The following is a 12,581-nucleotide window of genomic DNA, read 5'->3' on the forward strand; positions in this document are numbered from 1 at the left end:
AGGGAAAGAACCAGAATCATTATTACACAGAGCACAAGTCAGAAGCAGAAACACAAGGCATGGTTCTTTAAGGCCAGGTTCAAAGCAAGGATGGAAAGGGGAATAATTGAGTGCTGAGACTGGTAACTGGGAAAATTGTGAGGTGAGGGAGATGAGGTGAGAGGACTGGATTTACAGGAGTGATTCAGGATGAAGACTTGGGCATCTGCGGTGTGTGGTGCCAGTATGTGTCTCAGGGGCAAGCTGCAGTGCCTGTCTGCATCCATGGTTGCAGACCACGGTTTCCACAGGTGAATGTTCTCATTATGAAGAGAGGATAACTTTTCCTAATGCTCATCTTATGGAAGTCCGAGGCCTTGAAAAACTGTCCTCTTGACCAAAAGGTTTGAGGAAAGGAATCATACGCTCTTTAGGAGAGTCACAGTTTACAATGATGTATGGTATTAAAGACCCTGAGAAGTCCTGTGCTATAGTTTAAAAAGCACTAACTTCATCTTGAGATTTTCTAAATTTATTTGGCCCCAGAATTCTTTTTTTTATGGAACATAAATGAACATTCCATGTATCTCTGGTGTTCCATGAAATGATCTTTAAGAAATGCTATTGTGGACTCTTGTTTACAGTGCATTCAAATCTGTCTTTCCAAATTTCTCACCAATCCTTGGTATCCCCTCAGGAGTTAAACAGATGAAATCTAATTCTATTTTTCTTTTTCTTTTTCTTTTTTTTTCTGTATTCTTGGTGCCTATTTCAGTCCTTAGCATCCGGAAGGGGCTCAATGGATATTTATGGAGTAAATTCATGACTCCACTTGACTACTTTCCAGGATTTGGAAATGGCTACATCTTCCCTCCCTTTTAAGCCTTCTCTTTCACATTCTCAGGCCCTTCAACTATCCTTTAAGCGAGAGGGTTTCTAGATTACTTCCTACTCTCTTAGCCCTAATTTGGACACATTTCAGGTTTTATTTCATTCTGATGATGCTTAATCTGGAGAAAGCCCTTCCTCCAATCCTGAGCTGGTTACAGGTGGGAGGAAGAGGGTCGCTACCCCAGGTGACTGGAGTGGGGATACAGGAGAAAGGAATGCCACTGTCCATACTTGAGGATGACTGATTTTCTGTTCATTCCCTCGTCCATTCATTTTGACTTATTCTCCTTCACTTGAGTGTTTATGGAGTGCTCATTAAGTGCCTGAAACTCTTCAAGAATAAAGGATGCAGATAGATGCCTCTGACCTCAGAGAACTTACATTCTACCTGGGGAAACAGACTATGGCAAGGAAACAAATAAAGAGACAATATACTTTCAGGTAGTAATAAGTGCCATTACTTATAATGATGAAGCAGGGTAAGAGGATAGAGATGTAGTAGGTGGGCTTTTAAATATTATTTTATTATCTAGTTATAAATATACTGTATATTTACTTAGAACATTTAGAAAATACAGATAAATATGAAAAAGAAAATCACTCATAATCTCACCTGGAAATAATGTCTACTAACATTTTGTGCTTTGGAATAACCTTCTGATCTTTTCTTCCTTACATGTGCTTACAGTGATTTTTGTAGAAAATCTGAAAAATATTTGCTACTGTTTCTCCCATGTTGGCCATTTTCCTGTTGCTAAATATTCAGAAGAATTTTAAATTGTGGTAAAATACGTATAACAGAAACTTTACCATTTTAACCATTTTTAAGTGTCCAATTCAGTGGCATTAAGTGCGTTTCATCTTGTTGTGCAAACACCACCACCATCCCTCTCCAGAACTTTTTCATCTTTTTGAATATTGAAACTTTGTATATTAAATAATAACTTCTTATTCCCTTCTCCCCCAGCCCCTGGCAACCACCATTCCACTTTCTGTCTCTATGAATATGACTACTGTAGGTACCTCATACAAGTAGGGTTATATAGTGTTTGTCTTTTTTGTGACTAATTTATTTCACTTAGCGTAATGTCTTCAAGGTTTATCACTAGGTCAAACAATATAAATATTTTGAAGGCTTTAGATCTGTATTGCTAGATTGTTCTACAGAAGAAACATATACTAGTTGATATCCTCCCTCCCATCCATTTATCTATTTTTTGTTACTATCTGTTTTTAGTTTTTATTTTATTTTTTTAATTTCTATTTTATATTGGAGTATAGTTGGTTTACAATGTTGTGTTAGCTTCAGGTGTACAGCAAGGTGATTTAGTTATACATATACATGTATCTATTCTTTTTCAGATTCTTTTCCCATATAGGTTATTACAGAGTATTGAGTAGAGTTCCCTGTGCTTTACGGTAGGTCCTTGCTGATTATTTATTTTATATATAGTAGTGTGTATATGTTAATCCTAACTTCCTGATTTCTATTTTTAAAACATCTTTATGAATCTGTCAGTCTGTGTTTCCCTACTGTTTAGTAAATGGTAAAAGACTATTTCTTTCTCTGCCATGAAGATTCGGTTCATGACTAATGTACAGATCCAAGGGAAGGTGTCTGGCATAGTACCTGCATATTATTCCTTGTAGGTGTGTCTGTGTGAGATTCAGGCATGGCAAATGGTGCTCTGGGCAGATTTGTGGAAGCTTGAGGGCGGCTCACTTTCCATAATCCTCTAATTCCCACCCTCTACTTCGCAAATATTTGCTCTTCTTCCTTCTCTTAACTTTTCCTTCTTTATCTCCTTCTCCTTCCTTTCCTCACCTTACATATGTATTCACATTCAGCCGCTATTCAAGTTGCTCTATTCCCAATTGCCTAAGATGTTATTAATATATAACTGTTGAATCAGGTTTCAAATAGTTTACCGTTTGAATTTCACATGTTCACAAAGTTTCATTTAACTCATAACCCTACTTAACCCAAGAAAAAAAATTCAGTGGACCAGGTAGAATTCTATAAGAAAGATCGTTATTTTGTGTGACCACAGGTATCTCCTGACATTTACCATCAAGCAGAAGATTAATCAGGTGTGACTGCTGATAAACTAGTGTAGCTAATTGCCACTACGCATACAAACAGGTGTATTCAGGCTGATGTCCTACCTATGTTAATTGATCTTACCATGTCTCTACTAGTTAGTACATTGTTCCAGTTAATAGACAGACAGCAACATGAAGCTCCTGATAATAAAGGAGGAGCCATGGTTAAGACACAACAGTTGGGTCAATGTTTGAAACAGAGGACGAAGACGGAGTCAAATTCTTCTCATTATGAGAAGATATGTGCCACATCTTCTTTATCCATTCATCCAATGATGGACACTTGGGTTGTTTCCATCTCCTGGCTATTGTAAATAGAGCTGCAATGAACATTTTGGTACATGACTCTTTTTGAATTATGGTTTTCTCAGGGTATATGCCCAGTAGTGGGGTTGCTGGGTCATATGGTAGTTCTACACAAATCTGACCTTTTTAATGAGTTTGTTTGTTTTTGCAGTGTAATTGACCTACAACATTATGTTAATTTTTGGTATACAACATATTGATTTGATATTTCTATACATTTCAAATTGATCACCGTGATAAATCTAATTACCATTCATCATGATTTTTAAAACAAAGATAAAGAAAACAAAAACCTCATTTGATCTGAAACACCACACACGCACACACACACACACACACACACACACACACACACAAGAAATCATGTCACTAAAACCTAAAGCCCACTCCCTCACTTGCATAAGCATCCACATCATGCAAAGAAGAAAAAATCTTCCCTTTCCTACTAAGGATGCCTCTTTGTGTCTTGGTGGGAAACTGCCTCTGATACTGAAGGAGGAATAAATTATATGTCAGGGTAAATGCAATAAGTGGAGCTGGTGGGACAGGGCTTGGTTTTCAACCCTGAAGAACAGAACTTCATAGGAAACGTGGAGGGAACATTTAGTTCATCACCACAGGACATAATTTACCCCAAGGGCAGGGCACACTGCTGGTGGGAGGAACCTCCAGATCATTGTCTTACTACACTGTCCTCTTCCTGTATTTATTGCCTTACATTTGTAACTCATACATGGTAATAAAATCAGCCAGGCTAAGTGCAAAGCGCCCAGCACAGGATCTGTCCATGCCAGGCTCCAGGAAAGCTGGGAAGCAGCAATTCCTGGTGAGTTATTAGCCTCATTCCTGTGATGGCCACCCCTTTGGGGGTGGGGGTCTGTGAAGGAAATGGGGAGTGGTTAGAGAACGAATGGTGAGCGCTTCCTTTTGGGGTCCTGGCTTCAGATTCATTTTCTCTAGCTGATCATAAGGGATCTGCACCATTCTATTCCATGGGGGAAGAAAACCCTGAGTAGTGTTTTTTGGAACTGCTGCTGTAGACAGTAAGCAGGCTGTTGGGGAGATTGGTAGTAGGTAAAGCAGCAAGGAAGCAGAGATCATAATTCAGAGGATGTTGTAATTGGAGTAGTTTCCTGTTTGGAATGTTACTGCTCCTGAGCCCTGATTCTGCAAATTTAATTCACTGTCTTGAAATTTTGATTCTTTGGCTTCAACAGGACATTAAAGGCAGCTCTTCAGAGACAAGTGCATACTTCTTTGTGTGTGTGTGTGTGTGTGTGTGTGTGTGTGTGTGTGTGTGTGTGTGTGTGTGTGTTTGGTGTTAGCAACTATTAGATGCAAAGCAGATCCAAGATGCAGCTGAACATTTACCTGAAGTCCCGTGGATGAGCTTTATAAGAAATGTGAACATCAGGAGGGAACGTTTTAAGAATTCTGTAGAGGTCAAATATCTGCATGCTAGGTGGATAAATTAAGATATCAATTTGTCTGAAAATAGGCTGGCATTTATGTAAATTTCCTGAGGAATGCATGAATGAGATTGATTGCAGCTATGCATGGATGAGTGTATCAGTGTAAAACTTGGAGTAACTGTCCGGCATCTGGTGTGTGGGTTCTGTGTTGACCTGTGAGGAGGCCATGCAGTGAAGTGTGGGATTGCAGCTCACATGGCAAGCAAAGTAAAGACACGAGAGCGGGGATAAAGGGCCGAGTTTATTAACTTGCCAGGCAAGGGAACATCCCCCAGCGAAGACATTTACTGAGAAGAGTGGCAAGGAAAAAAAAAAAAATCCAGAATGTTACAGTTCTAGTTCATAGTGGTCATGCTAAAAATTGAAAACGAACACTTGCTGAGGCAGAATGTACGTGGTTGGATAAAACAAGTTTCATTGTTCATTGGTCAGGAAGGAATGTAAAGGCCCCAAGAAGGGTCTGGGGTCCCAGGGCCAAGGCTTATGACCTTTATCAGCTGGTGAGAACAGTTACAACACATAACAGTCAAATCCTCCTCGGCAGGCACCGGTGTGAGTGGACGTACTTCCTCCCACACACGTGAGGATGTCAGGGAGCCCTCATGGAGGTTTTGTGTGGCGTGTGTCTGAATGTGTGGACAGTCACCACCTCTGCTAGCTTCAAGCTACGCTACTCCCGGTTCCTCACAACCTCGTTAGGACTGAGATCTCGCTTCTCAGGTATCTGAGATGAAATAGCCAATTAAATTCCTTTTCGAAGTCTTCAAAGATACAGTAATTAAAAAAAAATTCCCAAGCTGGGACTTCCCTGGTGGCACAGTGGTTAAGAATCCGCCTGCCAATGCAGGCGACACGGGTTTGAGCCCTGGTCCAGGAAGATCCCACATGCCACAGAGCAGCTAAGCCCATGCACCACAACTACTGAGCCTGCGTGTGCCTAGAGCCCGTGCTGCAGAACAAGAGAAGCCACCGCAATGAGAAGCCTGTGCACCGCAACGAAGAGTAGCCCCCGCTCGCCACAACTAGAGAAAGCCCACGTGCAGCAATGAAGACCCAATGCAGCAAAAAATTAAAAAAATAAATGAATAAATTTATTTTTTAAAAAAGTTCCCAAGCAGTTGGGAAGGATTCTGAGAGCATGACAGAGTCAAACCCACAGAGAGAGGGTATGAAAGTCAAGGGCACCTTTTCCTTAGAGTCATTAGCACAATGTCTCTCACATGCAGGTGCAGTTACTATTTGAATGAGTACCGGTGAGGCCAAGAGGTACAGTTACTAAGGCAACTCACAGAATGGAAAATATATTTTTTAAGTCATATATCTGATAAGGAATTAATATTCAAAATATGTAAAGAACTCCTGCAACTCAACAACAGGAAACCAAACAACCCTATTAAAAGCTGGGCAAAGGACTTGAATAGACATTTCTCCAAAGAAGACACACAAATGGACAATAGGCACATGAAAAGATGCTTAACACCAATAATCATTAGGGAAATGCAAATAAAAACCACCACGAGATAGTACTTCTCACTCGTTAGAATGGCTATTATTAAAAAAGAAACCAAAAACAACAAAAAACTAGAAAATAAATGTTGGCAAGGTTGTGGAGAAATTGGAACTCTTGTGCATTGCTGGTGGTGATATAAAATGGTACGGTTGCTGTGGAAAACAATATGGCAGTTCCTAAAAAATTAAAAATAGTATTACCATATGATCCAACAATTCCACTTCTGTGTATGTATCTAAAAGAATTGAAAGCATGTATTCAGACAGATATTTGTACACACATGTTCATAGCGGCATTATTCACAAACTCAAAAGGTGGAAGCAACCCAAGTATCCACTGCTGGATGAATGGATAAATAAAACATGGTATATACATACAATGGAATATATTAACCTTAAAAAAGAAAGAAATCCTGCCAGTTGTGACAACACAGATGAACCTGGAGGGCATTATGCTGAGTGAAATAAGCCAGACAGAGAAAGATAAATACTACATAATATCACTTATACACGGAATCTTTTTTGAAAAAGTCCAGCTCATAGCAACAGAGAGTAGAATGGTGGTTGCCAAGGGCTGGAGGGCAGGTGGGGAAATGGAGAGATATTGGTTAAAGGGAACAAACTTTCAGTTATAAGATGATTAAGGTTTGATGATCTAATGTATAACATAGTGACTATAGTTGATAATACTGTATTGAAATTTGCTAAGAGAGTGGATTTTAAGTATTCTCACCAAAAAAAAAAAAAAAAAAAAGGCAAATGTGTGAGCTGATGCATGTGCTAGTTAACTTGATTTTGGGAATTCTTTCACAATGGACACATCTATCAAACTATCATGTTGTACACTTTAGATATATTATGACTTTATTTGTCAATTATACCTCAGTAAAGCTGAAAAAAAGGAAATTCTGACACATGCTACAACATGGATTAACCTTGTCTTAGTGCATTTGGGCTGCTATAACGAAATACCATAGATTGGGTAGCTTATAAACAACAGATATTTATTTCTTACTGCTCTGGAGTTGGGATATCTGAGATCAAGGTGCCATCATGGTCAGGTGAGGGCCCTTTTCTGGATCACAGACTTATTGTATCCTCACATTGCAGAAGGGGCTAGAGAGCTCTGTGGTACCTCTTTAATAAGAGCACTAATCTCCTTCATGAGGGCCCCAACCCTCATGACCTAATTACCTCCCCAAAGCCCCACTTACTAATACCATCACCTTTGGGGGGTTAGGATTTCAACACACAAATTTTGGGGAGACACAAACATTCAGCACACTGCAGGCCCTTGAGGACATTGTGCTAAGTAAATAAGTCAGTCACAAAAAGACCAATACTGTATGATTTCATTTATATGAAGTGCCTAGAGTAGTCAGATCCAGAGATAGAAAGCAGAATGGTGGTTGCCAGGGGTTATAAGAGGAGGGAGTTAGTGCTTAATGGGTACAGAGTTTCAGTTTGGGAAGGTGAAAAAGTTCTGGAGATGGATGGTGGTGCTGATTGCACAACAGTATGAATGTATCAATACTTAATGCCACTGAACTGTACCCTTAAAAATGGTTAAAATGGTAAATTTTATGTATGTATGTTTTACCACGATTTTTTAAAAGTATCAGTTACTAGATGAGTTATTTTTTTGAAGTATTCAATGTTGTCTGTTTATTTTGCTGAAAAGGTGCAAAGCCAGTAAGAGAAGGACAACTGAAGCATCAGGGCCTATTGTCTAGCAGGTGCCACAGCTGAGAGTATTAGGGAAGGAGTGCATAGTGGCCTCTTCTAACTTCTTGACCGGGAAACCCAACCAGAAACCACGCTGGTGGAGAGGGCTGCTGCAGGACAAGAGGCGAGAGCAGTTAACAACAGCTGACATTTGTTTCGCTTGCCCAGGGCTTTTACATTCATGTTTTCTTATGAACCACACAATCACCCTGAGAGAAGGCACTGTAATTCCCCATTTTGAGCAGGGGGAAGCTGAGGCTCAGAGAAGGTAAGTGACTAACCCAAGACCACACAGCTCTTTTGCTGGGCTCAAGCCCAGGTACTCTTAAACCAAATCCTGTCCCTACGGCACTTAATGTTTCCTAGTGACATTTCTTTGGTTTGAAGTGAAGTAACTGCTCTTATAGCTGTGAATAGACTAAGATGCTGGGAGACAATTCAGGCAGTAAAGGCAAGCCTGAGTCATCGTTATCCACATTTTTTTTTTTTGGCTGCGCTTCTCGGCTTGCGGGATCTTAGTTCCCTGACCAAGGATTGAACCCAGGCCCCGTGCAGTGGAAGCACAGAGTCCTAACCACTGGACCGCCAGAGAATTCCCCTGAGTTGTGTTTAAAAATCACTTCTAACTGAGAGAACAGCACGGCTATGATCATTACCATCGCTGATGTCAGGTCTCTGTGGAACATCTAATTCTTAACACTTTTTCACTATTTCTTTCTGATTATAAGACTTAAATGTGGCTTATTGTGGGAATTGGGAAGTAGGGTAAAAGAAAAGAAAAAACAGACAGATCACTGGAGGTAATCAAGAGTAACAGTTTGGTATAGGGTTTTTCCAGTCATATGTTTGGAGACTAAAGTGAGATTATATGGTGCTTATTAATTTGTGATGTGTTTTTATCATTTATTATGCACATTTTCTGGGTCATTAAGTATGACCAGTACTTGCTTTGACCTGAGCTTTAAGGTGGCAGAAATAATTTTAAGTGCATCTACTTGCCATAGGTATATTTATGAAGAGTCTTTTGGCTTTAAGTAGCAGAAAATGATTCTGCCTAGCTTAAGCCAAAAGGGGGATTCTTGAAAGGATATTGGGGCAGCTCATGGAAGCTGAGGATCAGTGAACAATCAAACCAATAGAAGGGTACGGTCAGGGCTGCCGAGGCCGCAGCAGCAGGAGTGCAGAGACTCCCCGTCTCTGGTTCTCTCAGTTCCAAATATCAAATTCCTAGGTAGGATGGTGATTGGGGCCTAATCCTGAGCCACTCATCTTTGGCCAGGGCAGAGTTGCATTGGGGCAGTATGGTAGTTCTGTAACACTCATATATTGAGAAGGGCATTTGCTGGGAGGAGGAAAAAACAGCAGTAGTAAATGCAGCAAAAAAAATGGATTCCTACCTCAAAGGGAAAAGAACACAATAGATCGATTTCTTCGAACACCTTAAAAAAAAAAGATTGGGAATATATAAATCATCCCCCAAATGCTTCACTAAAATCTAAGGGTTGCAAAATTGTTGGCCAAATGTTTGATGTTATTATAGTTAGTGCATTAATTTTTGAACATAATTCAATTGAGCTGTATGTTTAAGTGGTGTTTGGATATTTCAAGAAACTTTGAAACTACATGTATAGGTATTGTATCTGTTTATGCCTTTTTTATAGGATGTAGGGCATTGTTTTAGTGTTTTTGAGATATTTATAAAGGTTTATAAAATGGTCATTAGTTTTGTTCTACAACAGACTGTTTACAGCATCTATATTTGATTTGCCGAGAAATCCTTGGTCAGGATTTCTGACCCCCAAACTCGCAATTACAGTATTTTTTCCATGGCAAATGTGATCCACTTTATGAAATGGTTTCTAAAAATATGTTGCAGCTGAAATCAGGGCCTGCTAATTTATCCATATGAATCTATAGAAACTTACAGATGTGCAGATATTATTGTATGAACACACACACACGTACACTCTCTCTCTCTCTAACAGGCAATATACACACAGTCACTGACCTAAGTGAGAAGAGTTAGCTATCTGTCCATGTCTAAGTATGGATTATAGTGGATGGCCTCAAGAGTTTGAGGAGAAGCTAATTAATTCAGAGCTTAAAATGCATGAATGTTAAAGCGTATGCATTTGGGGGTGACCCCAGTATTTTTAGCTTTAGTAATTTTTTCCCCCAGACCTTCTCTACCATGCAGAGTTCAGTTGAGAATACTTTCTGGTATCTCCCTTTTGTGGCCCTCTTGGGTTTCCTTTAGAAGTCACTACTGAATGTAACACCCCAAGCATTTTCAACTAGACTCTGTGTAAATGTCTCCAGGACCAAGAAACGGGGTTTCTAATTTTGATTTTAATGGACATAGTGGTCAGCTCCGGCTATGAATAATTTAACAATGCAATAGAATAGGCCTTTTGAACCATTGCTCCTGGAAACACCAATGCTGTGGTTGTACAGGCGCTTCCTGAAAACAGTCCAGAGTGGGCCCCAGAGTGTGTCTGGCCTAGAAGGCCTTGGGTCCCTATGGTCCTTTTTCAGTGGGGCAGTCAATCGCAAGGGCTTCATCATCCATCATCTTTGGGCCTTAAGGTTCTCCCTGGAAGCCTATTCCATGGGCCTGGTAGGTTGCAGAGCCACAGTGACTGGGGCATAGTTGGATCAATAAATATTTATTGGTTAACAGAGAGGTTTTAGGGCTTTTCAGGCCTAGATCACATTTCTTTAGATGACTCTGGAGGTCTTGAAGGTCACTGCTAGTAGTCAGAGAAAAGCAGAAAAGACCTAGACATTCTACAAACATGGAATCTGGCATCCTGAACTAGACCAAATTCCAGAACGAGGAGCTCTTAGACAATTGGGTCAGGTCCCTGGCTCCATGGTAGAGTGTCTGGCACATGGACCCCATTCGTATACATTGTTGAACAAAGGAATGAAAATAAATTCACTGAAGATACTCAGTTTGATTCAGAGAGCCTTGGGGTCCAAGGAGTTGATTCAGATGAAGAGAAGGATTTCTTGATCCCAGGCAACTGGCTGTACTTCAACCTCTTTCTCGTTCAGGGATTCAAACGTGGTTTTCAACTTTTAGGAAGCAGTCTACAGAGCAGTTTATTATTAATTAATAGCTACAGTCAGCATCATAAAAGTTAACATTTATAAAAGATATTACTAGTAATCCTATTTTGCGCATGAGGCTACTGAGACTTAGAGAGATTATGGAACTCCCCTAGCAAGTTAATAAGTGGTGGAACCAGTAATCAGGTCTGCCTGACTCTTGTGTACTATGCCTCAGTCAAAATGAGAGAATTCTAAGGAACAAAACTCAGGGCAATGCTGAAAGCCAGAAGTGACAGAATAAGGAAACATCCAAACCTCAGGTTAGAATTGGTCCTAGGTTCAAGATACCAGATCCCTTGTTTGTGAGTTCTCTCTGGAAGGGCCTTCATAAAGATGCTCAAAAGTATGTAGGTGAGGGTTTCCCTGGTGGCGCAGTGGTTGAGAGTCTGCCTGCCGATGCAGGGGACACGCGTTTGGGCCCCGGTCCGGGAAGATCCCACATGCCGCGGAGCGGCTGGGCCCGTGAGCCATGGCCGCTGAGCCTGTGCGTCTGGAGCCTGTGCTCCGCAACGGGAGAGGCCACAACAGTGAGAGGCCCGTGTACCGCAAAAAAAAAGAAAGGAAAAGAGAAGTATGTAGGTGAGGATACTTTTAGTATCCTTTTCTGATCTCTACTAAGGAAAAAAAATTGTGTCAGACATTGGTTCTCAAACTTTAGCACACGAGAGAATCAATCACCTGGAGGGCTTGTTAAAACACAGAGTGTTGGGCCCCACTCCCAGAGTTTTGAATTCAAGAATTTGCACGTCTGACAAGGTTCCTGGTGTCGCTTATGCCACTGGTCTGGGGACCACACTTTGAGAACCACAGGTGTAAGGGAACCCTATCAGTGATTTCAAAATGAGTTCTCTAGTTGGACCACGGATCATACGGAAATCCCTTATTTTTGAAAAGGTGGATCCCCAGAAAAATCCCCAAAAGCATCTGGAGGTTATTTTTGCTTTTAAGAAAGGAAAAGGGCAAAGCCTAGGGAATACCAGAGCAGCGAGTTTTAATTCTGATACATGTATGTATGTATATATATACATATCTCCAGAAAAATCAATGTTACAGTTCCTTTTAGGAAGAGTGAACTACATGGGAAGCACTCAAAATTCATTAAAAACTAATCTCAGCCTGAAAGACTTTTCTTTGATAAAAAGAGAGCTTTGTGGCCAAAGGAAATACAGGACAGTTGGCATGTCTCTCCACCTGCCAGGCAGATTTGTTCCGTTTCCTGTCAGGATTCTCCTTAGGAAAACTGTGAAATGCCTAATGGAATAAATGCAGGCTCTGACCCCTTTTCTTGAACATGAGTTGTAGCTTGTGAGAGCTGCACCTACTCTAGGAAAATGTGCATTTTCATGTATGTTTGATTAATAAGAGAGTGGATTTTTTGGGTTTTTTTTTTTTGCGGTACGTGGGCCTCTCACTGTTGTGGCCTCTCCCGTTGCGGAGCACAGGCTCCGGACACGCAGGCTCAGCGGCCATGGCTCACGGGCC

The 12,581-nt window shown here is 40.7% G+C and overlaps 1 protein-coding gene across 2 annotated transcripts in view; it reads left to right on the forward strand.

Moving 5' to 3' along the window:
- The window catches only part of SHC4 (SHC adaptor protein 4), a 127,844-nt gene that overhangs the window by 42,463 nt on the left and 72,800 nt on the right, over positions 1-12,581 (forward strand). The window lies entirely within an intron of this gene.

Source organism: Lipotes vexillifer, unplaced genomic scaffold, assembly GCF_000442215.2.
Source record: "Lipotes vexillifer unplaced genomic scaffold, Lipotes_vexillifer_v1.1 scaffold24, whole genome shotgun sequence".
In the NCBI taxonomy this organism is placed as follows: domain Eukaryota; kingdom Metazoa; phylum Chordata; class Mammalia; order Artiodactyla; family Lipotidae; genus Lipotes; species Lipotes vexillifer.